The 21,725-nt window shown below is 40.9% G+C and overlaps 1 long non-coding RNA gene across 1 annotated transcript; it reads right to left on the minus strand.

Moving 5' to 3' along the window:
• Positions 1 to 2,424: 2,424 nt before the first annotated feature.
• LOC123397830 lies at positions 2,425 to 3,500 on the minus strand. The gene is made up of 3 exons (XR_006610027.1): positions 3,398 to 3,500; positions 3,084 to 3,281; positions 2,425 to 2,958 (listed from the first exon to the last, which is right to left on the minus strand). It is a non-coding gene; the product is annotated as an uncharacterized LOC123397830 (long non-coding RNA).
• Between the last annotated feature and the right edge of the window lie 18,225 nt (positions 3,501 to 21,725).

The raw sequence follows: 21,725 nt of genomic DNA on the forward strand, positions 1-21,725 counted from the left end.
ACACACATTGAAGTAACAAATTTACATTCATAACAAACCACAAAATAAACTAGTACACCGGGAAAATTCAGTTTCTTTAGCGGTACAAACGGAATACATTTGTAAGCAGTACTTTTCGTCGACGCACGACCAACATGTCGGATGGTCTTCCTTTTTTGTCTTGCATGCGAAAGCAAGGGCACATCAATAATATATTATTGCCGACAGATGGTACATACGTATGGTTATAAAGCTACGAGAAGTATTAAAACCCCATTTTACACCCGAAAGCCTCCTATCCGCAGTCTATTTTTCCTCATAGAATGCTTCTTATAAAGGACATATATTATCACACAAAAATCTAACCGATTGATTATTCCCAATAGTCAACACTACAAGTTGAATAAAAGTGTTCTCAATCTTAATGCGGATCTCACAAAAGTGCAAATCATTTTGTCTCGGTGTGGCATATTTGAAAGAAAAAAAAATTAAAATCTAACCACAGTCAAAACGATTACATGAAAAAACATATTCTCTAGGCATACACCCGTGACGGTATCGTTTGTACTATTTTACACAACCCGCACAATGAACATCACGGATGGGTCATCTTACCGATCTTGCATCCGAAAGACATGTCAAATCATGAGCATCTTGTAGATGGTATGTACGTGCAGTTGGAAATGGAATATATGATTCACGAGTCCCAACAGTAAAGAATCATGACTGAATGCACGAGCCCTTAACTTCATGAAACACAACCATATGTTAGTTTGTCTTTAACATACGATGCGTGAAAACAAATTACATGCATATGCAATGAAAAAAACAAAAAAGTACGCAAAAAAATATTTTCATGATTTTTTAGTGGTACACTCAGGATGAGTTTATTTGCAAAACTTTGGACAAGACAAATATCCAACATATCCATTAAGTCCGTCTTTCGGCTCTAGAATCTACCTAGCCAAGAAAAAAATGAATTTCTTTATTTGAAGAATCCAGCGCCCATTTCTTATACTTTATATCACATAAAGATGTTTTTGTTGTACAATGTAAAAAATGGACCTTTTTCACAAGCCAAAAATAGGATTCCCTAGAGAACAACTCAGGGGATGTGGTTAACAATTGCATGCTAGCTAGTTTTAGTAAATAATAACACAAGGTGAAGTGTGAATTCAAAAGACGAGATATAGCATGCCAAATTCTTTAAGGGTGGGTTAGTTAGCCAGTACACTGGTTGACAATTGGAGTTGTGGGTTAGTTAGCCAGTACACTGGTTGACAATTGGAGTTGTTACACGTCGACATCTAGTGAGCTCACATTGTTTACCTGACAAAATGTTTCTATCTATATCGTGCATGTATAAAAAAATGTTGAGATAAATTTTGTAGGACTACAATTCAATAATGATGTGTGCACGCATGGACATTCTATGAGCCCCACGCATGACAACAAGATATGATTACCTCTCATTAGCAATAAGATATGTCGAACTAAAAAGTACCATACTTCTGTTATTCCAGTTTGCGTACCCATTCGGTTTTGTTGATTTCCATACACATATGATGGAAATATCCCCATTCGTCGATGCCATGTATTCTGTACATTCTTTTGAAAAAATGACTTTTTTTCCTTTTGCCCAAATTTCTAGGGGGCGGGGCATCAAATATTTGGATTTCGATGTCCGGAATAATTTTGATGTGTGGAAGGACTCGAAGAATACCATAACTGTTATTACGGACGATCATGTTAGTTACCCGTGTGCAATAGTCTAATAGGCTAATTAATCCCAATATGGCGATTCATTAAAAGGATCGCACATTTTGCAAACGATAATCCCATTAGTATTCAATGCGACCGCAATGAGTTGCATCCAGAGAAGGTGAAATGTAAGTAGTGATTGATTACCAGTATAAGAGGTCGGCGTTGTACTACAAAACATTAGTTGACTAGTAGGACATTAAGGGTAGACATGCAAGGGTTGACACTGATGACCTTAAAAAATACATCTCTCGTTATCATCAATAGAAAAAGGTGAAAATATATGATTCATGAGTCCCAACAGTAAACACTCATGACTGAATGCCTGATTCCTTAACTTCATGATACACAACCATCAGTTAGTTTCTCTTTAACATACGTGCGAGAAAACAAATTACATGCATATGCAATGTCAAAATAAAAAGTACGCACGAAAAGATTTTCATGATTCTTTAGTGGTACACTCAGGACGAGTTTATTTGTAAAAGTTTGGAAAAGACAAACATCCAATATATCCATTAAGTCTGTCTTTTAGGACTTGAATAGCCGAGAGAAATCAAATTCCTTTCTTGGAAGAATCCTGTGCCCAATTATTATACTTTATATCATATATAGAAGTATTTGTTTTAACTGTAAATACAATGTGAAAGTCAGATGGATCTTTTTCACAAGAAAAAAAACAATATTCTCTTGAGAACAACTATAGGGGATGTGGTTACTTATTCATAAGTCGTGCTTATTAGCACTAGATATTACAAGCGACATAGATTTTCACACAAATGACATACTCGTACATTCCCTTACTTGGGAGGGATTCAAGACATGGCATATCATGGCATGGCAGGCATATATAATAATTCTGCCAGCTAACAAAGGTGTCCCAGATTTATTTCAACAACACACAATAATAGTAGTAGCACGTAGGCCTCACGGGCTACTCCTTATAGCGGAAGTAACTCGATGGATGATGATGGATCATGGAAGAACATAGATTCCAATGGCATCAATTAGATCCCCAACACGTCCAAAGAAACCGGTGATCTAGCCGCCATGAGTCACTGGGACATGAAAGGAACCCCCGGAACCAGCAATACCACATTCTATAGGCTGTCCATTGTTTGTAACAAATTTGAGAGACGTCACTATTGACGACACACTACCCCATCTACCATAGGTTCCTGAAATTTCAGTCACATATTCCGTGTCTTCAAGGTCCAACTGTGTAAAACAACAATCATGCATTTTTATAACCTATAGTTAGGACTTCATATGGCGATAAGGGTTACTTACATATATAAATTGTATATATTAGGTATTTTATAAGGTTAAGTTGATTCACACACCGTGTGCTTGTTCCCACTAGGAGCTCCCCATACACCATCTACATGTTGATCCCCTGCATGATCCTCATATGTAAACTTGGTGGAGTGGATTGCGTCTGCACCAGAAATTTCCACCCGGGTTAGTCGGTGGGGAGCGTGTCTGACGTCACGAGGCTGGCCTCCTACTCCACCCCATAGACCAATCTTCACAGGCTTGCTCTGCAAGCATCATCACACAGATGTAAAATCACACAAAGTATGGAATGTATACATACATGCATGTAATGGAAAATTGGAAGTAAGAATAATGTGCATGAGTGTGTGTAAGTGTGTACCATGATGAAGCTAGTTCAACACAAATGAAAGTTGAAGTGGTGGTAGTAGTACAAATGTATATATATATGGAGTATGAGGGACTTATGGACACCATGCAGAGAGGAGCACCCTATATATAGTCAAGCGCATGAACAATCCACTACCTAGCATGGTTCACAATTGCATGCTAGCTAGGTTTTAGTAAGTACTAAAACAAGGCGAAGTGTGAATGCCAAAGACGAGATATAGCATGAGTTAGTTAGCCAGCACACCAGTTGTCAATTGGAGTTGTTACATGTGCACATCTAGTGAGCTCACATTGTTGACATCACAAAATGCTTCAATCTATATCATGCATCTATAAAAAAGTGTTGAGATTAATTTTGTAGTACAATAATTCAATAATGAAGTGTGCACGCGTGGACATTCCATGAGCCTACATGGATGACATCAAGATATGATTACCTATCATTAGCAATAAGATACCTCCTCAACCCAACGGAACTTTTCACTGCCTTCCGATTCCACATGGCTATGCTGTTGTGATGGTGGATCAAGTAATGGAGGAATTTGAGCAGCTCGAGCTTGACCACCCTACAGGTGAAGGGGAGATTCAGTTGGTTCGTGCTCTGGGGAGTACATGTCTATGGCAGAAGGAGTTCATCAAGCTTCCAAACTGGACGCCTCCGCCTCCTCCGACGACGACGACGAGTCAGGGCACTCTGCCTCCTCCGGCGAGTGATCAGGGCACTTCGCCTCCTTCTCGAGCTCCTTCGACGCGTGAGAGCACTTTGCCTCCTCCTTCGCCTCGTCGACGCGTCAGAGCAGTCCGCCTCCTTCTCTCAAGCAGAAGAGATACACCTCCTTCTCTCCGGCGGCTAGCAGTACAAGCAGAGGCGGGAAATACGGTCCATCTATCAAGCTGAAAAGTTACCATATGAGAGGACCAAGGAGGAAAACGAGGACATATGTCGTGCCAAATTGAGGGCCCATTTTGCAAAGAAAACTCCACCTCCGAAGGAGAAGCTAGATCCGGTGAAAGTGGAGCACACTATCAATCAACTGCAGCGACCACCTGCGCCTCTGTCGGATTCCAACTATGACCGCATTCTTAAAAAGACATATGCACAAGCGGTGCGGTCGGGAACTACTTCTAGTGATGCAAGGTTAGCAGAACGAAGAAGTGAGAAAACAATTCCCGAGCTCGATATCGTCGTCGCTAATCATTCGGAGATGGTGCCTAGTACCAATCATGATGATTACTTGGGGGGCGATGTAACAAAAGAATAATATAAATACGTGCATGGGAAGCCTCTCATCAAACCTGGTCATCCTGCCCTAACAACGATGATGCACAGATTGCATGAGTGGTATATGAAAACCTGCAGGGAGTCCAGGAAAAACGCTATGTATGTGGCAGTGAAACGAGAGCACGAATTCATTGGACTTCCCGTGATTACTATTCAATTTGAGGAGTTATTTCAGTTATACAATCAACTGGCCCTTGACAAACAACTCATGGCTTCCTACTGTCTGTAAGTATTACTTCTATAGTTAAGTCTCTAGCTCAACTCGTTCATTGCATGTATATATTAGTTATCCTCACTATATATATTATGCAGATTGAAGATCGTCGAATTAAAAAAACAGGAATCGTCGACGTTGGGTTCATTAGCCGAGATGTCTTAAATGAATTGACGATACGAATCTCAATCAAAGAGACCGAGGAGAACTTGCTAAACTCGTTCCTTATACATAAAAAAATAGGAAATAATCTTTCCTTACAACTTCAAGTGAGTGTTGTTGTCTTATTTGTAAACTCGGCTTCGCTTACTCGAGGTTAATTAAGTAATGTAATTGATGAGTTATATATGCGTGCGCAGAGACCACTTTATTCGGCTATCCATTGATGTTGGCAGGGCATTAGTAAATGTATTAGACTCGAGACGTAAAGCCGAAGAGGATTATGAGGACATTACTGCAATGCTCAAGAAGTAAGTTCAGTCAATATATCGAGACCATATCGGCATGCAACTTTCGTTAATTTCCTGATATCAAGTAATCATTTTTCTTTGCCTGTTAGGGTTTGGACGAAGTTCGCCAATAAGGTTTCCGGTATAAACAAAGAGTTGCGATTTACGCACCCCAAAGTAAGTAGTACTATCTAGTTCCGCGCATCTCTAATTGATTCAAATTTTTATCAATATATCATTACCATGCTTGCTTATCAATTAATTGAACTCTATTCTTGTAAAGTGTATGTACCAGAAAGAAGACAGTGTTTTATGTGCATACTACGTATGCAAGTTCATTCGCCACTCGATCTCTGAGCGGGTCTTCTCTGAGAAACAATTGCAAGTACGTAAATATTATTCACAATTCTATTGAGTTTTATTCATATATATGCATGTATTGACCCCTTCTTTAAATTAGATCTCGGAGATGCGGGATGAACTCGTACCATATGATCGCATACGAGCAATTCAAGAGGAATTGACGGGATTCTTTCTTGATCACGTCATACCTAAAGACGGAGAATGCCATGTGGATTTGTCATTGGATCTTATTAGATGATGTTTTGGATTAATTATAAAAGATGTTATATTGTATATATGTAATAGCGTAGGATAGATGTACGAAAACTTGTTGTTCGACCAAGCACGGAGAGAGAGAGGACACTTCTCTCTATTAACTAGCTAACACAATATGAAACCACTAAATTAACCCTCCAACCCCCCCCCCCCCCCCCCCCAATTTGGTCCCGGTTGGTGTGACCTACCGGGACTAAAGTTCCTCCTGCCTAGGCTCCCCGCAGCGGCCACGTGAAGCTTCTTTAGGCCCGGTCCATAAGCCAACCGGGACTAAAGGTTTGGGCCTTTAGTCCCGACCCTTTAGTCTCGGTTCAAAAACCGGGGCTAATGGGTCTCTGAAACTGGAACAAATCAGCCTTTTTCTACTAGTGGATACACGGGTTGACGACTAGTAACAAATGTTTTTTGTCTTTTTCGCTGTAAAGTCAATGTTGGTTTATTTATTGAAAATTTATATACTATAGTACAAAAGTAAGTCAAGTGTATTTCCCCGGCTCCAAGGCCAGAAACTGGTGAATCACAAACTTAAGTTTCAAGCTCTGAATTTGAGACAAGAGATAACACAAATACAGATTGCTTTTACTCCTTCCGAATTCAGCTACGGAACAACAAGTAACAATTCGAGATGGCAAAACTAAACAAATGTTTTAGTTGAGCAGCGAGTTGTGCACCACAGAATATTTCCCTCTCTGTCGATTAGCCAGGAGCGAAAATTCAGTAGCCGAAAATAAAAATGCAGGAACGAGCTTGATATAAAACTGCAGCAAATTTTACCAACATTAAGCATACGGAAGCTGCACATAACTAACGTACTGATCATGTCTGATCATACTAGTCAGGAGTCACATAGGAAAGGTCCAACACTAGTACATCAAATTAGGACGACCACAATCTATACTCTATACTCTTATCTTATACTAATTAAAGACTCCCTAGAAATTACCACGTTAATTAGTAAATAGGAGCCGTTAATCTTGATGGGACCGAGTTATAACGGCCAGATTTAATCTAATTAATTGAAGAAAAAGAAAAAAATCACAACCGTCAATTTTATGGGTCGAAACTAGAACGACTCAGATTGAAAACCATTGAACAATAGTTATAAAGATTAAACATTGAACAATACGTACATATCCTCGGAAAAAAGAACAATACCTACAAGTCACGACCATTAAATCTCTGAGTTATTCATAAACCTGCCCTGAAAAACTGCCCTATCCCTAATCATTGGAAAAGAAAAGAAAAACTTTCTACTAATCTCTCATTCGCCGCCACACGATACTCTCCTGCTCGAGTGATACTCATGCCATCAAATCCCACGTCGCCGGCTATCCTCGCGCTGTTCTTGCCGGTGACCTTCAGGCATCTTGCCGAATCCAGTGAAATCCACGCCGTCAACCATCTTCACGCTGCTCTTGGCGGTGATCTTCAGTCAAGATACGGAAGTATACAGGCTCAACACTTGATTGATCTCCCCGCCAGATCTGAAAGTACACAAACCTGGCGGCTTATCTGTCATCCTCGGATGCAGGCGCACAAAGGTGATAACACCCGCACATGGGAAACCTGTACATGTGGAAACCTATACTCAGAAGCTCTATGCCCCTGATCTCAGTTATATGCCCAGCCAACTCTCAGACTGAAAGAGAAAAGATTCTTGTGGTTCTACCTGTACATGTGGTCGTCAGTGCGGGAGGCATCAAGCTCAGGTTTAAAGTAATTAAGCAACTATCTCAAGGATGCTGCCAAGGGTTCCGGGATAACCTTCAAGGCTGTAACCCTTCTCCTAACGTTAATCGATATTTTCTCCGACGGCCTTTTCATAAAGAAAGACATTGATGCCTATCTTGCATGAGGTTTTCGACTAATTTCTCATATTTAGCAAAACTATATGTTGATATGATTTCTTTTCTTTTTCTTTTTGAATCTATGGAGGGGGCATGGAGATCGGTTGCGAATATTTTTCTCCTTTTTGTATATCAAATAATCTTTCAGTAGAGGGCTATTTCTTGGTTGAGGTGTGAAAGATCTGATTGTTGTCATACAATCTGTATATGGTATGTGTCGTTGAATATGTTCTTATTATTCTTGCAAGTCTGGAATATATATTCATTATGCTTAAACGCATATAAAGTGTAGGCATATCCATAGATTATTTGTTATTCATCCTTTAGCTGCAGATTGAGCAATTTGTTCATGAGTGAGAAATAACAGTTAGTATGCCTCATTTCCTATCGTATTATTGTTGATATTTCTTAAGGTAATTAGAGACAAGATTACCTAAGTTTCTCAAAATCATATTTAAAAACTGATGTTTGTTTCAGGTGAATACATATCTTGTGAGACTCCTCGAGAAGAGAGATTGCTCGGTTAATATATCTTACATTTGTTTGATTCCTGTTTTTCTCGACTAGATGCTGCCACCTGCTGGTCATATACATAGCAATGGTAATTTATGCCACAAAACCATCGCTCAGTGTGGTGTATTCTCTCCTTAGTCGACATAACAAAAATTGAACCCCGACACTAGAAACAGAAAGTTCGTCGATGAAGAGATAAAAGATGATGCTGACAAAGGACCATGGTGGATAATGCAGAGGTTTCAAACGGTCAAACTGGGCCATGGGAGAAAGACATGTGTGGCCAATAGGCATGCCCTATAAACAACACGGCTTGAACCTCATCAGCAAACACATGGCCAAGGACGAGATTGATCTTTTACTAAGGTACAAACACTTGCGTTTGCTGCATCCACTGAAATAGGGATCCAATATTTTTGTAAACTAAAGAGACTGCAGTACATGTTTATTTGTAACAAAAACTGATAAGTACAGATGCAGTAGACTATTATTTAGGGTTGTAAACTGCAGGTGCAGGCATGTACACTAGAGGAAATGAGGAATATTCGTAACTGTTAGTAATAAATATACTTGCATGTTACTAATTTATTCTCTTACACAGGTTTGTCAGGCTATATGGACCTAGGTTGTTGCACTTACCATTAGCACTATGCAAGTTTTCGGCATGATAGCCCTTTCCTTGCTTCAAACTGATTGAAGTATTTGGTGGAAGTGCCAAAAAATTGTTCATATTATATCCAGCCGTCTATCTCCTCAATGACACAATACAGATGTTCCTCGCTAGATTACGGGAAAGAAACTGCCATGAAGAGGACCATCCAATTGGCTGTTCTTGATCGTCATTTTTATGGGGTTTCGACAAAGCCACAGAAACATGGGAAATGCCGTACCAACAAGTAATTTCTTGATTTGTCATTTATTTGTCCCATATCTTCCATGATTTGATTTGATTTGATTTTTTTCGTATGTTCAGTCGGGTTCTTCTTTTTGATAACAGCAGCCATGCCCATCATATCATGTGACAAATCAGTTGCAGAGCTTGGATGATGATATATACCACCTGATGTATTTATTCATCACTGTGTTGTATTCATTTATTTCTCTGTATACACACTCATGTACTGATTGGGTTCCATTTCTTCACAGTTTTATACCCCAATTTGCTTGCTGTTGTTCAGGTCTTCATGTTCTAATCAGTGGTGGAAGGAAATTTGCACATTCTTAATACTAAGGAGTGAAAATCACACCAATGCCGGTTAGAGTAGCTATCTATTTAAAATTTTGTTCAGTACAGTTTAGTTATGCAGTTGGCACCAAAGAAAAAGATAGACACTATAAGGCACTTCAAAAACTTTGAAGTCCGTCTGCAATAGCAACATCATTTCAGAGATATTTTATATGGTCTTCCTTTAACACAGTCTACAGCAAAATAGAAATGGAAACAACCTGCTATTGTTTTTTTTTATGTAATAAATTTCATGAGAAGGACGAGTGGAAAGTTTAGGTCTGATCAAGCTTGTGTTTGGTTGACATTACTATTGAGACACTCTGCTGAAATTCCACGTACAACAGAGATAAACAAATAGTATATTGTGACAATTATCCAGTAAGACTGAGTTACAATGGCTTATACAAAAAGGTTTCTTCTTGCATTGCGACATCATAACAACTTAGATCGATTTGCATTGAGGAAAATGTTAACACATAGATGCATTGAGGATAATTTACAGCTCAAGGACGAAGCCTACCATACCATTGGATACACTGTATACACTAGTGGAAAACGGGCCTTTGGCCGGGACCATTTAGTCCCGGCCTGCCTCTGGGCCCGGACTAAAGGCCCGGCCACGTCGCCCCAATTCTCAATGCCTCCCTCGAGGCTTTAGTCCCGTCCCGTAAGGAGCCTTTAGTCCCGGTTCGTTTCCCAAACCGGGACTAAAGGGCTACGCGGTGGGCAGTGGTGGTGGCAACCGTTCGTATCCCCCTTTAGTCCCGGTCGGTGGCTCAACCCGGGACTAAAGGACTAACACGTGGCCCGCCGTAGTGGTGGAGACCGTTGGTATACCTCTTTAGTCCCGGTTGGTGGCTCAACCCGGGACTAAAGGCCTAACACGTGCCCTGTCGTAGTGGTGGCAACCGTTTGGTATACCTCTTTAGTCCCGGTTGGTGGCTCAACCCGGGACTAAAGGCCCAAACGGTTTGCATCCCGCGTCGTTTCGGGCGATGAAAAGCACGAACCGAAGCGTACAGTCGCCATTTCTCTGTTTCTTCTTCTCTCTCGCGTCGCCCTCTCTGTTCTTCTCCTCTCTTCTTCCCTTCTCTTCTTCCACCATGCCAACTAGCTTTCATGAGGTGCTCGCACATGGCACGACCAAGCTCCGTGTCATGTACACGAACCTGAGCAGGGAGGTGCCTTTTTTCTTCAACAGTTGAAGGAACGATGGTTGGACCACGTAGTGGATCATGAGAAGTTCTTGGGGCTTGATCTGGAGTACACGACCGATCAACGCGGTGTTGCCGTCATCCAACTATGCTTCGCACGCCATGTCTTGATCTTTCAATGGGCGAGGTAAGTTTTGAGGCTTTCTTTGATCCAAGATAATGGCATTGTAAGTTTATTTGTTTCAATCATAGTTGGTTCCCTTCAAATAGTTGTAGTGAAACAATTTTGATTAGTTGAAGGGGAGCACAAACTAATTGGAATAGTGTTCCATAATCTGAAAAATCGTATTAGAATCAACTAGTGTTCAATATGTTCCATTGGAATCATAGTTGGTTCCCTTCAAATAGTTGTAGTGAAACAATTTTGATTAGTTGAAGGGGAACACAATCTGATTGGAATAGTGTTCCATAATCTGAAAAATCGTATTAGAATCAACTAGTGTTTAATATGTTCCATTGGAATCATAGTTGGTTCCCTTCAAATAGTTGTAGTGAAACAATTTTGATTAGTTGAAGGGGAACACAATCTGATTGGAATAGTGTTCCATAATCTGAAAAATCGTATTAGAATCAACTAGTGTTTAATATGTTCCATTGGAATCATAGTTGGTTCGCTTCAAATAGTTGTAGTGAAACAATTTTGATTAGTTGAAGGGAACACAATCTGATTGGAATAGTGTTCCACAATCTGAAAAATCTGATTGGTTCAATATGTTCCATTGAAATCATAGTTGTAGTGATACAATTTTATGCGGTGTTCTTTGATCCAAGGTTATGAAAATTGAATATCGCTAGTGATCTCTCTAGGTTCCATTGGATAGCAATATGATATGTCATAGTCATGAAAATTGCATATAGCTAGTGATCTCTCTAGGTTCCATTGGATAGCTATAGTGATCTCTCTAGGTTCCATTGCATATGTTCTATTTGAATCCTAAAGATAATTTTCTCTTTAGTTGTAGTGAAACATGTTTCCTTATTGCAGCAGTATGTAACATTTGTTCCATTTTAATTTTTTTCTGTTGCAGGAGTGACAAGCATTGTCCAGAACTCATGGACTTCCTTCGCAGCGGCATCACTTTTGCTTCCGTTGACATAAGGAACGACAAGCTGAAGATGAGGCACAGCTTCGGTATTGAGATACCACCTGGTTGCCTCGTTGATCTCCAAACGATATTCACGCTTCGACATGACAGGACTTCGATGGCTCATATGGCAGTTGCCTTGGTCGACGATTCATATGCTGATATGAAGACCAGTTTCCCAAAGTCTCAGCACAAACTTTGGGAGAAGGGCCCACTTGATGATATCAACATTGAGTATGCAGCAAAAGATGCATACGTTTCATACGAGTTGTACCGCAAGATTCAAGTCGTCCACTATGGCCAGCGTCACCTCGAGGAAGGTGGACATTCTGATTTAGATGATTCAGACGAGTAGTGTTCTGAACGTCGAACACTTGTATATATATCTATGGTAGCTATTATTATGTACTGTTTGGACTAGTATCATGTACTTCTTGGACCAATTTATATATGTCTAGTTTCTGTTTGTGCCATTATAGTTTCCAAATTTGAATGGTTTAGCCCTTTCTAATTTCATTTGCTACTTTTGAATGGTTTAGCCCTTTCTAACTTCATGGTATCATGCATTTCGACCACATATATATACAAAAAGTCTTCAGTTCAAATAAGTTCAAAAAATGAAATCCCTTTTGTAACAGATCTGTTTTTGATTAAAACAGTCATTTAAAAATGAAAGACCATTAGTCCCACGTGGCGTGCAGCGGAACCACGTGGCGTGCCGCGGAACCACTCTTGTTGTGGGGATCGCTTCTCCTTCTTCTTATTGTGCTAGATATTGGTTATGCACTAGGGGAAGTAGGAGTAGCGACCATCATCGACGGTTGAAAAATCAGGTGAGCTAGTGTCCACCATATATGAGAGAAGAAGAATGTCGTCTCTTATTGTGGGGGTCGCTTCTACTTCGAGAGAGATTGTCCATTTTGTGATGTGCCTTTGAATGGTGCATTTTGAACACACAAAAAGTATGGAGTTCAAATAAGTTCAAAAAAATGAAATCCCTTTGTAAGAGATGAGTTCTCGTTCGAAACCCTCCTACTTCGAGAGAGATTGTCCGTTTTGTACACGAACTGCATCCAGTTTTTGTCGTAGCCCTCTCAACTTTTTAACACATGCTATGTGGGTGAAATGATGATAGCATGCCAACTTTCAACATTTTCAGAATTCATTTGTAGTGCTTTTAAATTTCAGGGTCAACTAGCTCAAAAAAATAAGTAAATGCACGAAATATACCAAATGAAGTCAAAATTGTTGAAATTTTGTGATGTGCCTTTGAATGGTGCATTTTGAACACACAAAAAGTATGGAGTTCAAATAAGTTCAAAACACTGAAATCCCTTTGTAAGAGATGAGTTCTCATTCGAAACCCTCCTACTTCGAGAGAGATTGTCCGTTTTGTACACGAACTGCATCCAGTTTTTGTCGTAGCCCTCTCAACTTTTTAACACATGCTACGTGGGTGAAATGATGATAGCATGCCAACTTTCAACATTTTCAGAGTTCATTTGTAGTGCTTTTCAATTTCAGGGTCAACTAGCTCAAAAAAAATAAGTAAATCCATGAAATATACCAAATGAAGTCAGAAATTGTTGAAATTTTGTGATGTGCCTTTGAATGGTGCATTTTGAACACACAAAAATTATGGAGTTCAAATAATTTCAAAAAAATGAAATCCCTTTGTAAGAGATGAGTTCTCGTTCAAAACCCTGCTACTTCGAGAGAGATTGTCCGTTTTGTACACGAACTGCACCAGTTTTTGTCGTAGCCCTCTCAACTTTTTAACACATGCTATGTGGGTGAAATGATGATAGCATGCCAACTTTCAACATTTTCAGAGTTCATTTGTAGTGCTTTTCAATTTTAGGGTCAACTAGCTCAAAAAACAAGTAAATGCATGAAATATACCAAATGAAGTCAGAAATTGTTGAAATTTTGTGATGTGCCTTTGAATGGTGCATTTTGAACACACAAAAAGTATGGAGTTGAAATAAGTTCAAAAAAATGAAATCCCTTTGTAAGAGATGAGTTCTCGTTCGAAACGCTGCTACTTCGAGAGAGATTGTCCGTTTTGTATACGAAATGCATCCAGTTTTTGTCGTAGCCCTCTCAACTTTTTAACACATGCTATGTGGGTGAAATGTTGATAGCATGCCAACTGTCAACATTTTCAGAGTTCATTTGTAGTGCTTTTCAATTTCAGGATCAACTAGCTCAAAAAAATAAGTAAATGCACGAAATATACCAAATGTAGTCAGAAATTGTTGAAATTTTGTGATGTGCCTTTGAATGGTGCATTTTGAACACACAAAAAGTATGGAGTTCAAATAAGTTCAAAAAATGAAATCCCTTTGTAAGAGATGAGTTCTCGTTCGAAACACTGCTACTTTGAGAGAGATTATCCGTTTTGTACACGAACTGCATCCAGTTTTTGTCGTAGCCCTCTCAACTTTTTAACACATGCTATGTGGGTGAAATGATGATAGCATGCCAACTTTCAACATTTTCAGAATTCATTTGTAGTGCTTTTCAATTTCAGGGTCAACTAGCTCAAAAAAAATAAGTAAATGCACGAAATATACCAAATGAAGTCAGAAATTGTTGATATTTTGTGATGTGCCTTTGAATGGTGCATTTTGAACACACAAAAAGTATGGAGTTCAAATAAGTTCAAAAAACTGAAATCCCTTTGTAAGAGATAAGTTCTCGTTCGAAACCCTCCTACTTCGAGAGAGATTGTCCGTTTTGTACACGAACTGCATCCAGTTTTTTTCGTAGCCCTCTCAAATTTTTAACACATGCTACGTGGGTGAAATGATGATAGCATGCCAACTTTCAACATTTTCAGAGTTCATTTGTAGTGCTTTTCAATTTCAGGGTCAACTAGCTCAAAAAAAATAAGTAAATGCACGAAATATACCAAATGAAGTCAGAAATTGTTGAAATTTTGTGATGTGCCTTTGAATGGTGCATTTTGAACACACAAAAAGTATGGAGTTCAAATAATTTCAAAAAAAATGAAATCCCTTTGTAAGAGATGAGTTCTCGTTCAAAACCCTGCTACTTCGAGAGATAATAGTTTGGATAGTCAAAATTATTAATTATGAAAATAAAAAATATTTTTGCATTATTTATTCAATTTGAAACACTTTTTATTATCATAGTTTTGTCAAATTCTCAAATATGCAAAAAGAATTTTTAATAAACATGGTTTTTAATTGAAAATAACAAAATAGATAATAGTTTGGATAGTCAAAATTATTAATTATGAAAATAAAAAATAGTTTTGCATTATTTATTCAATTTGAAACACTTTTCATTATCATAGTTTTGTCAAATTCTCAAATATGCAAAAAGAATTTTTAATAAACATAGTTTTTAATTGAAAATACCAAAATAGATAATAGTTTGGATAGTCAAAATTATTAATTATGAAAATAAAAAATAGTTTTGCATTATTTATTCAATTTGAAACACTTCTCATTATCATAGTTTTGTCAAATTCTCAAATATGCAAAAAGAATTTTTTAATAAACATGGTTTTTAATAGAAAATAACAAAATAGATAATAGTTTGGATAGTCAAAATTATTAATTATGAAAATAAAAAATAGTTTGCATTATTTATTCAATTTGAAAGACTTTTCATTATCATAGTTTTGTCAAATTCTCAAATATGCAAAAATAATTTTTAATAAACATAGTTTTTAATTGAAAATAACAAAATAGATAATAGTTTGGATAGTCAAAATTATTAATTATGAAAATAAAAAATAGTTTTGCATTATTTATTCAATTTGAAACACTTTTCACTATCATAGTTTTGTCAAATTCTCAAATATGCAAAAATAATTTTTAATAAACATAGTTTTTAATTGAAAATAACAAAATAGATAATAGTTTGGATAGTCAAAATTATTAATTATGAAAATAGAAAAAATTGAAACTATATTCGAAATCATAGAGAAAATTCAATCTAAATTCTCATTTGAATTTAGATTGTATTTTCCCTATAATTTCTAATATAGTTACAATTTTCAGTAAGTTTAGGCCCGTAAGCCTGCTTTAGAGAGGAGCTTGATGGAGAAGCTGCAACGGGGCTTATAAACAAGTGTTAGTCCCCCTCGCTAGGCGAGGTGGGACTAAACTTATCGTACAACCGAGGAGGGGCTTTAGTCCCGGTTGGAGCCACGCCCCGGGACTACAGACCGCCTTTAGTCCCGGTTGGAGCCACGCCCCGGGACTACAGACCCCCTTTAGTCCCGGTTGGAGCCACGCCCCGGGACTAAAGACCCCTTTTCGGCAGGCGAGGAGGCGGGAAATGAGGGGCTTTAGTCCCGGGCCGAGGCTCCAACCGGGACTAAAGGGGGTCTTTAGTCCCGGTTCGAGCCACGCACCGGGACTAAAGTTCCACCTATATAAGCAGGACTTCAAAAAATTCCAACCCAAATCGTCCATTTCTCTTCTTCTTCCTCTCGTTCTCCTACCCGGCGCGGCACACCGACGAACTCGACGACGCCGTCAGGCTGCCCGACGTCCTGCTCGCCGCCGCCTGCCGTCCTCCTCGCCGCGCGCCGTCGACACCTCCGACCGGTAAGCCCCCCGCCCCTCCTCCCCAACACTCCGGCTAGTAGAAGAAAAGAAGAAAAAGGAGCAGAGAAGAAGAAAAAGGAGAAGAAAGGAAGAAAAAGGAGAAGAAAAGCAGAAAAAGGAGAAGAAAAGAAGAAAAAGAAAAAGATTTTTTTGTTATTTAATTCCTATTGTTATTAGGTTTGTGCTAGATTATTAGGGTTAGTAATATTTAGAATTAGGTTAGGGTTACAAGAAGAAGAAATATGAACAAAAATAAGAAAATAAGATTAGGAAAAATGAAAATAAGAAGAGGAGGAGAAGAAAAGAAGAAACAGGAGAATAAGAAGAGGAGGAGAGGAGAAGAAGAGGAAAAATAGAAGAAGAGGAGAAGTAGAAGAAGATAAAAAATTAGAAGAGGAGAGGAGAAGTAGAAGAAGAGAAGAGGAGAAGTACTACAAGAAGAGGAGAAGTAGAAGTAGAAGAAGTAGAAGAAGAGGAGAAATAGAAGAAGAGGAAAAATTAGTTTAGGGTTACAAGAAGAAGAATTTTTTTGTCATTTACTTTTGCTATTGTATAGTGTATATGCTTAAGTTCTAATAGTGTTTCTTAGATTATTGCTTAATTTTGCTATTGTATATGCTTAAGTGTTAATAGTTTAATTTTGCTATGGTATATGCTTAAGTGTTAATAGTTTATTTTTAGCAAGAACATTAATAGAACTAGTTTATTTTTTTAGTTCATTTTACGATGCCTATCCCGCATCCTCGTCGTCGACTCGGCGGAGGACACCTTCTTGATCAGAGGGGCCCAGTCCGGGACTGGGCTCCGCCCGGCTCGTATTGGGAGGTGCTACCTTCCGGGGGGCGTAGGTTGGTGAGGAGCCAGCCCATCGTTGACCCGATCCTTGTTTGGTGGCGGTCGCGTGGGCCAGTGAGGGTGCCGAGGCTTCCAGACACCGCGGAGGTGGTACGTCACCGTGTCAGCGAGGAGCACGTCCGTCGCTACTGTTGGGTAACGTAGCATAAATTCAAAAAATTTCCTACGCATGTTCAGATCTTCCTATGGAGAGACCAGCAACGAGAGAGGGGTAAGAGCATCTTCATACCTTTGAAGATCGCTAAGCGGAAGCGTTTGCTAGAACGCGGTTGATGGAGTCGTACTCGCAGCGATTCCGATCTAGTGCCGAACAACGGCACCTCCGCGTTCAACACACGTGCAGCCCGGTGACGCCTCCCGCACCTTGATCCAGCAAGGAGGGAGAGGTTGGGGAAGAAGACCAGCAACACGACGGCGTGGTGTTGGTGGAGAGACGAGGTCTCCCGGCAGGGCTTCGCCAAGCGCCGGCAGAGAGGAGGAGGGAGAAGTGCGGGGTTGCGCCGAGGGAGAAGGAAAACTGTGTCCTCCAAAGGCCAAAAGTGCCCACTATATATAGGGGAAGGGGAGAGGGGGTGCCACCCCTAGGGTTCCCACCCTAGGGGGTGCGGCAGCCCTCCCAGATGGGGGGTGTGGCGGCCAGATGGGGAGGAGGGGGTGGCGCACCCCTCTGGTGGGCCTAAGGCCCACCTAAGTTAGGGTTCCCCCCTCTTTTTCTTTCCCCTGCGCCATGGGCTGAGTGGAGAGGCGCACCAGCCCAACTAGGGGCTGGTTCCCACCCCCACTTAGCCCATCTTACCTCTTGGGGTCGCAGCCCCCCTTCGGTGGTCCACCGGGACCACCTCCGGTGGTCCCGGTGGTCCCGGTACGTTACCGGTGATGCCCGAAACACTTCCGGTCTCCGAAACCATCCGTCCTATATATCAATCTTTACCTCCGGACCATTCCGGAGCTCCTCGTGACGTCCGGGATCTCATCCGGGACTCCGAACAACTTTCGGTAATCTCGTATAACAATTCCCTATAACCCTAGCGTCATCGAACCTTAAGTGTGTAGACCCTACGGGTTCGGGAGACAGGCAGACATGACCGAGACACCTCTCTGGCCAATAACCATCAGCGGGGTCTGGATACCCATGGTGGCTCCCACTAGCTCCACGATGATCTCATCGGATGAACCACGATGTCAAGGATTCAATCAATCCCGTATACGATTCCCTTTGTGTGTCGGTATAGAACTTGCCCGAGATTCGATCGTCGGTATACCTATACCTTGTTCAATCTCGTTACCGGTAAGTCTCTTTACTCGTTCCGTAGCACGTCATCGTGTGACTAACTCCTTAGTCACATTGAGCTCATGATGATGTTCTACCGAGTGGGCCCAGAGATACCTCTCCGTCACACGGAGTGACAAATCCCGATCTCGATTCGTGCCAACCCAACAAACACTTTCGGAGGTACCCGTAGTGCACCTTTATAGTCACCCAGTTACGTTGTGACGTTTGATACACCCAAAGCACTCCTACGGTATCCGGGAGTTGCACAATCTCACGGTCGAAGGAAAAGATACTTGACATTAGAAAAGCATTAGCATACGAACAACACGATCTAGTGCTAGGCTTAGGATTGGGTCTTGTCCACCACATCATTCTCCCAATGATGTGATCCCGTTATCAATGACATCCAATGTCCATGATCAGGAAACCATGATCATCTATTGACTAACGAGCTAGCTAACTAGAGGCTTGCTAGGGACACATTGTGATCTATTCATTCACACATGTATTACTGTTTCCTGTTAATACAATTATAGCATGAACGATAGACGATTATCATGAACAAGGAAATATGATAATAACCATTTTATTATTGCCTCTAGGGCATATTTCCAACAGCTACATGGTTGCGTTGGAGGGCAGGTTCGAGCATACCTGGCAGGTTCTTCGGGGATCTCACTGGAGCTATGATCCTGTGATGGTTCCTTCTCTTTGGGTGTCCACCGCCCGCGCCGATACCCGTCGGGCGCTACGGTTCTAGATGTATTAGTGATGCTATATGTATGATAGTATTCGAGGAGTATTAGTGATAATATTCGATGGTGTACGGACAAAAGTGATGATGTATTAGCTTATAATTGAATGCATGCTAATTTGAATACTACTTTATTTTACGATTTGGTTTTGCTTATTGAATGCTCAAATTGGAAAAGTACTCCTACTTTGAATACTATGCAGAAATCTAGGAGTCCCGGGTGGAGCCATGACCCGGGACTTAAGTTGTTTTGGAACGGAGTTCCTGATAGAATAATTCTTTTTTGGTACAAACGTTAAGAGAATCCATTTTTTTGGAACGGAGTTCCTGATAGAACTATGGATCCACATATCAAGTTGTTTTGGAACGGAGTTCCTCATAGAACTATGGATCCACATATCAAGAACCTCGAAGAGGAAGAACTTTTCGAAGATATAATCAAAGACGGCCCCGACGTTGAACCAGCTGAATCTCCGTCGTCATATCTAAACCAGGACGTTGGAATGGAGGTCGAGCGACACGAAGATGAAGCCGATGGGGCAGGAGATAGGTCCAATGACAGAGAAGGTGATAGCTCCACTGATGGAGAAGCCGGTGAAGAAATAATAAAGTCCGGCGAGGTATACATATGAAGTTCGACAATCACTTGTAATATGTGAAAAATATTGGAGATAGCTCTATATTGTATACATATACATTCATTTGACGAATGTTTCTCCCTCTTAGGCCTCCACATCGAGCAAAGCTACGAAACAAGGCCCGACTAGAAAGTTGGATGCACGGACGCATTACACCTTTGAGGTGATATTGCCTACGGGCGAACCCAAGCTTCCTAAGAATGTTGCTGACACATTCAAGAAGCAATGCGGAGTTCTCGTTAGGGATCACGTCCCGATCAGCGTTCGGGAGTGGAACAAGCGCAAAGGGGCAGCCGATAGTGACTATGTCGCCAAAAGGTACAAAGATAATCTTTGGAATGATCTCATGTCACATTTCAACCTGCCAGAATGTGAGAATGAAGACGCCGCAGACAAACTGAGGGACAAAGTCAAGCAGTGGACTCTGAAGAAGATGGCCGAACTATTCCGTAGCTGGAAGAAGAAGCTATGGAAAAACTATCTGAAGACACAGAAAGTGTCAGTATTTGAGGGGTATCTAGCCAAGCATGCGAATCACTGGAAGGCATTTCAAGAGTACAAGGAGTCAGAAGATGCCCAGGCATTATCAAAAAAGAACAAGATAAATGCCGACAAGAAGAAATATCACCACAAGCTGGGGCCAGGGGGCTATGAGACTGCCATCCCAAAGTGGGATAAGAAAGAGCAAGATCTGATAGATAAAGTCATCATACCTGAACCACTCCGTGATGAGTGGGAATGGAGAGCAAGAAATTGGTTCCTTGCGCATGGTGGGTCGTACGACGAAACAACAGGGGACCTCATCTGCAATGACGATCTTAGGATACCCAGGGAGAATTGGAAAAGGATAGTGAAAGAAATTAAGGAGGGACAAAGAAAGTTCTCTGCAGATAGAGATAAAGATTTTCTTACACTGGTCCTCGGCAATGACAAACATGGAGGACGAACGCGAGGCTTCGGTCCTTCTTACCCGTGGTGGCTTGGGTTTGCCAGAGACAAAGACACTTACAGAAGCCGAGAGAGAGCAAAGAAGCGGCAGCAGGATGAGGAGAATGACAAGTTCAACCAGTTGCTTGCCAGGATTAACGAGCAACAGAAGCAGATTGATGAGCTTAGAGGAGTACCGCGCCAGGAAGATCCTGCACTTGATATTACCGGCGCCCCATCTAAGCGGAAAAGCAGCGTGGCTGAATCTGAGGCCCCGCCCGACGATGAACGAAGAATGATAGAGGGTGGTCCCGGATACCGCGTGGATGGAATCAAGGAGTCAACATCATGTGAACTCCATCAGAAATTCAAGAACATATCCATGAAGGTGGCCGTCGGACAAGCTTTACCTTCTGGCCCTGATGCACGCTGGCATGGCCATGAGATTCCAGCTGGCTTTGCTGAAGTCGGGGTGGATGAAATCATGACGGGGTTCAATGATATGGAGCTCGACATAGCTGGACCCGAAGATGAGAGGACACTCGGAGAAGTACTGGGTGGAGTCATCCTATGGGACAAGAACTACATCAAGCTTCCAGACTCGGCCCCAAGGACAACACCGCCTCCAAGTCGTCGCAGGTCACCTACACCTCCATTACCTCCAAGCCCTCCACATGACGTCGCAGGTCATATATTATTCGCGAAAGATGGTACACACGAATGGTTGAACATCAGTTGGGGCCTGTATTGATTAGTGATTGATTACTAGTATAAGAGGCATGTATTGTACTATTAAACATCAGTTGACCAGTAGGACATTAAGGGTGAACATGCAAG

This window comes from Hordeum vulgare, chromosome 5H (assembly GCF_904849725.1).
Source record: "Hordeum vulgare subsp. vulgare chromosome 5H, MorexV3_pseudomolecules_assembly, whole genome shotgun sequence".
Classification (NCBI taxonomy): domain Eukaryota; kingdom Viridiplantae; phylum Streptophyta; class Magnoliopsida; order Poales; family Poaceae; genus Hordeum; species Hordeum vulgare.